This window comes from Tupaia chinensis, unplaced genomic scaffold, assembly GCF_000334495.1.
Source record: "Tupaia chinensis unplaced genomic scaffold, TupChi_1.0 Scaffold000567_1, whole genome shotgun sequence".
In the NCBI taxonomy this organism is placed as follows: Eukaryota; Metazoa; Chordata; class Mammalia; order Scandentia; family Tupaiidae; genus Tupaia; species Tupaia belangeri.
This window is the reverse complement of record NW_006160080.1, coordinates 2340686-2346429: the sequence shown is the minus strand read 5'-3', so window position 1 is coordinate 2346429 and position 5744 is coordinate 2340686. Positions and strand designations below refer to the sequence as shown.

The 5744-nt window shown below is 44.0% G+C and overlaps 1 pseudogene; it reads right to left on the bottom strand.

The window, feature by feature from the left end:
• Positions 1-3474: 3474 nt before the first annotated feature.
• On the bottom strand, positions 3475-4592 carry LOC102500082 (serine/arginine-rich splicing factor 7-like; annotated as a pseudogene).
• Positions 4593-5744: the final 1152 nt, after the last annotated feature.

Here is a 5744-nt window from a genome sequence, read left to right as displayed (position 1 = left end):
AGAACCCTTAAGAACATACGGGACCAGCAGTTAGCGTCATGGCTATGTCGCTAAACTCCCATGTAGTCGACCGCGGTTCGAGTCCCGGACCCGGTGGCTTAAACTCATGCCAGGCGCGTGTGCGTGCGTGCGTGCGTGATTTCTTGCTTTCTGTCTCTCTGTCTCTCTCTGTCTTCTGGCATGTTTCTGGCATGTGCCCTATAGCAAAAAACTTCTCCAAAAAAAAAAAAAAAAAAAGAACAGAACATACAGAGCCCTTGGGTTGGCTCTATAGCTTAGCAGTTAAGGGAGCCAGATCCACGTGGCTAATTGTGTAGTTTGAATCCTGGTCACAGTGACTTGAAAAATATGCCAGGCACATGTGCCATGTGCATATATGCCCCAAATCCCAACATGAGAGAGAAATGGAGGAAAAGGGATTGCAGCGTCAATGACTATGCCCCATTGAGGGGGCTCTCTTTTCTTATGAGCACATACACATGTGTACATGTATGTACATGGGAGAGTGAGTGCATGTACCCTCTGTTGCAATTTTAAAAAATATAGAGCCCTTAAGAATCTCTTGAAAACAATGGATTCACACCAGATACGGGTGTTTCATACACGTGAACACTAAACTGATACCTACTATTTCAAAGTTTCCAGGAACCCCTTAAGAAATCTATATGTTGTTCATGCAAGTCAGGTCATATCATGTTGGTCAGCCCCACGGTGATGGGCTCAGCTACCAACTCAATTCACATATGTCTTCTACAGAGCTCACGAATACACATTGGTTCACACAATACCCAAGACCTAACGACTCCAAAATCTAGATCTCCAGCTTAGATTTTGAACTTCAGACCAGCTCTTCCAAATGCTTACTCTTCATATTTATGTGCCTACATGACAGGCACCTACAGTTCAAGGGCTTCTAACCAGAACTCCCTGGTGCAGACACTGATGCTGCTCTACCCGCATCCATCTGGTGCTGCCATTTTAATGTGATCTATAGACATCCAGCTGCCCGGGTCTTCGCTTTGTGCTTAAAAAGGACTCTGCCAATGCCGGGTGGCAGATGAGAACTGCCAGATAGCACCCCCTGTACTACCCTCAATTAGCTTCCTCACCTGTTTAGTGAGTGTTTTGTATCATTTTTGTATCATGTCCAAGAGCTTCCTGGTGGCCTTTATAATAAGGCCTTGATAACTAGCCTTGATAACAAACCCTGTATTGACTTTCCTTTTGTCTTCCTTCCCCTCTCCAGCCTGTGTTTCCTTCACCTTCCAAATCTATTTTCTGTACTCAAATCCTTGACTCAGGATCTGCTTCTGGGAGAATCTGTGACACTCATCATCTCCAGCCTCGAATATGCTTCTCTGCCTAGAGACTTTAATTTCAGCAACTAACCCCTACCCACCCCACCACTAGAGTCAGAAAACCAGGCATCAGTGGTCCTGATTCCTCTGTTTCCTCCTTCATTAAGCTCTGTTGATTCTATATCCTGAGTACCACTAGATTCAAGTTCCTGCTCCTCATCTCTGCTGGCACTGCCTTGATTCCAACTGATCATTGCAACAGCCTCTCTTACCTGGTCTCCTGGATGCCAGTCTCACCTACTTCCAATCGGCCCTCCATACTGACCAACCAAGTGATCCTACCTAATCAAATCTTACCTTGTCATTCCCTTGCTTAAAATCCTTCAATGGTTCCCACTAAGTGTAAGAAGAAGCTCCTTTATAGGACAGACCAGAGACTTCAAGTGACCCCTAGCATCCCCTCCCCCCGGCCCTATACTCCTCACGACCTATCCTACAGGCTCACAAAACATTTACAGCTTCTAGATTGTTTTCTGCATCCAGCTTTGGTGACTGCTGTTCCCTTTACTTAGAATGCTTTCTTCTTACTTTGAAAAACTTCTAGTTATCTTTTAGTGCTCAACAACTGTCACTATCTCTGTGCAACCTTTTCTGATGCCTCTGTTCATGCCATTTCCTGCTCCTTCTGAATATGGGATGGATATAGGCCCACTCCTTAGGTGTTTCCCTAACCCATTTACAACTCACTGGTACCATAGAGTAACACATTGTATTCTTAACACTTTATTTCCTCATCTGTGAGCAAATTGAGGTCAGCAACCATATATGAACCTTTTCTCTAACTGAAGTCCTTAGTTCAGTAACTAGGCATCCAGTAGGTACTTAATAGCTGCTTCCTGAATATGTGAATGATGCACCCATCTGGCAAGTATGGGAAAACTAGATGATGAGGAGATGCTACATTAGAGAAGCAAGAGATAGAGAAAAGAATTAGATCTGAGATTTGGAATTTCTTGGGTCCTTATTTGAAATTGTCAAATATTAGAATTACAGATCTCTAAAATCATCCTGACCTACCCTAGTGCCCTAACCTAGAAGATTTTTGTTGTTCTTTCCTGCTCTTTGGGCATACCTTCTATTCCCTCCATTTTTGTAGGCATCCCTTTAATGGTATGAACATACTGGGTTGTCGGGAAAAGTCGTGACATATTTTTCTATGCAAAAATGCATCACTTTTCCAACGACCCAATAATCCTTCCGTATTAATGTCCTATTTCTGTCTCAAAGCACCCCCTGCTGCTCACCCTCACAAATCTGGACCTGCCCTTTACAGATCCCTTTTCCTTCCCTCTGCAAGTGCAGCCACAGTGAAAATGCAGAAGGGTGCCACTGTACATTACTTTGGGAATGGGGGCCACAATGCCTATTTGTTATGCATTAATCTGAATCAATATAATTTTTCCTGAAAACATAAGTACCTCAAAGGGCAGCAAATATGAATCACAACTACCAGCAAAGATCAAATATTAACCCAGGGTTGTGATGAGGCCAATAACGAAATAGGCTAGTAATTGTCTTCTAGGATGACAATCCCTACCTTACACACATACCCCCTCAGCACACACAGAACCTTTATGGATCTTTCATCCACAAACTTGCCCAATTATAACCGGCCAGCTCTGTCTTTAGCTGTATTCAGGCTAGGTCTTGGCAACTGAGACCTCACATACCTGATCCAAGAATTCAGGACACTTACAAGATCTACTCAGGAAGGATTTGGTTACTGAGATAGTTAAAGAAACATCCACCGACAAACATTTTCACAGATACCATTAATTTACCCAGGCTAATTTAAAACCCCCAAAGCCTGATTGAAACAAGGAAGAACTAATAATTTCTGTTGACATTCATTATCATCAATTCTTTTTTTTTCTACTTAGAAACATTTTATTTAAATGTGCCAGATAAAAACCCACATTTTCAGAACATAGGGTATTAATACATTCAACAAAAATGTATATTACCTTACTGCTGAAAGTGTACAGAGTAATAATCAAAACTCATTTTGATTAAGATTGTTGAAACATCCTTCCTAGGTTACACCTTACAAACATCACAAATCCCTTATAATAAGGTAAACAAAATAATTTTTCCCTAAAGGGTGAACTTGAGAACTTCAGTCCATTCTTTCAGGATTTACACTTCTGCATGGACTTCCTGATGGGAAATGACTTCTTTTTGGAGATGGAGGTCTGGACTTTGATCAGCTACTTCTTGGTCATGAGAGAGACCTGGATCTAGGGACCAGTAGTTGGCGTAATGGCTATGTTGCTGGACTCCCATGTAGTTGACTGCGGTTCAGGTCCCGGCCCTGGTCGCTTAAACTCACTCTGGGCGTGTGTGCGTGTGTGCCCAAGATCCCGAGAAGAGAATGGAGGAGAAGGGATTGCAGCATGGCCATCCACCCTGGGGGGTGATTTCTCGCTCTCTGTCTCTCTGGAGAGCACATGCGCCTTATAGCAAAAGAGAGAGAGAGAGAGAGACCTGGATCTTGATCTTGACGGGTTTGGAAATACCTCGGTCCTTTTATAGACCCAGACTTAGATCTTCTGAGAGAAGCTGATCTTCATCTACAAAGAGACACAGATCTTGATCGTCGAGGATGCTGATCTTGACTTCTGTCCCCTGCTCCTGCTCTGTGAGTGAGAATATGACCTTCCTCTGGATCGTGAATGTGATCTAGACCGTGACCTGCTTCTTCTTCGCTGGCTATAACGATGACAATCATAAGCATAATATCCCTTTTCACCACACTCATAGCATCTATCATTGGGATCAAAGGGACAGCGAGCAGATGGTCTATCAAAACGAGATCTCCGAGGCATGCCCGTTGATAGCTCAACCTTCACTCGGGAACCACAAATCACCTTTCCATCCAGTCCTCGTACTGTATCTTCTACATCTCTGGGATCTTCGAATTTCACAAAGGCAAATCCTCGAGGATTTCTTGCAATCCATACAGTTCTTAAGGGACCATAATAACCGAAAGCCCTTTCTAACTCGCCTTTACCAGCACCAGTTCCCAGGTTACCAACATACACCTTCGTTTCTCCTCCATACCGCCCAAAACATGACATAGGACCAGCCCGTGTGCTCCGCTCTGTAGCTCACAGTGACCAGGGCTCATGTAACACGCAAACTGTCACACACCCTCTCCTGCCAACAGTCCTGGCAGCAATACCCATTATCATCAATTCTTAAGCTTGGATTATGTGTCTTTCTGCCCCTGTGTTGACTGAGTACTTCTTAATTTAATTCTCTTTAAAAAGAAGAGATTCAGTGTTGAGAAATGGTATTGCCAGGATTGACTTCTCCACGAGTCACAGAAGGCACAGTGCCTGGGGCCCCACAGTCATTTTAGGGTCCTCCGTAACACTTAATTTCCCTTAAAATCAGGAGAGAAATGATCTTTTTAGGTTGAAGAAAATGTTTTAGTAGAGGATACTAAGATATTCACCTCTACACAAAGGCAATTGTGAAATGTAATTTTACAGAGGAAGACGTCTGCAAAGGGCCCAGAAAAGTCACAATGGCCCTGGTTACTACACAACATGGTTAGGACAGAGCCTTTCAAACAACAGGTCGGGCCCGGGACTAATTATAAAGGGGGCAGGCTGCTCTCTGGGTATTTCACTGAGGGTTCACCCAGATTCTATAAGAGGGAAGTCATGGTTCATGCGCCCAGTGTTGGGACTTGAGGGGAGTTGAGCATGCCAAGAACAGAGATTCTGACTGCTCTCTGCAAGTATGAAAGTCATTTCTCCTTGGCAATTCTCTCTCAAATATTGCCCTCCCATTTTGATTAATAGGAAAAAAAAAGCTTTGCATCTTTAGGAATTAATTAAATCAATGTAGCTAATTCCTTTGCTCCCTTAAAACATTTTATAAATGTAGGTTTTCTTTTTCCTAAATTTAAAATGATCAATACTGCTACTGATATGTAATATTTACTTACTGGTGAGCGGCCATATATATTCATTTTCTCTGTAACTCCAGTTCTTAACCCATGTCTGGCGAACACTGGGTGCTTAATAAATGTCAGAGTCATACATGAATCACCTCTTGTGCGGAAATACAATTACGTACGTGGACTAATTTTGTCTTCACTATCTCCCACCTTGTGAGAAGAATCTTCCATCTAATCATAATTGGCATTTTAGGGTGATCACTGGGCCCTTCCCCCCTTCCCCGCCTCCATCAGCCAGCCACCTCCTTCCCTAGGCTCCCTTCCTCTCTCTTCATTCTGGGGTCTGGAATGGTCCCCAGCCGGCCAGGAGGCAGCGGGGTCTTCACTCCTCTGACCCTCCCCGGTGCCTCCCCCGCAACCTCGCCGCCAAGGTCGCCCCTTCCTCCTGGCACCCCGCGCCGCCCAGAGCCACGCCCTCC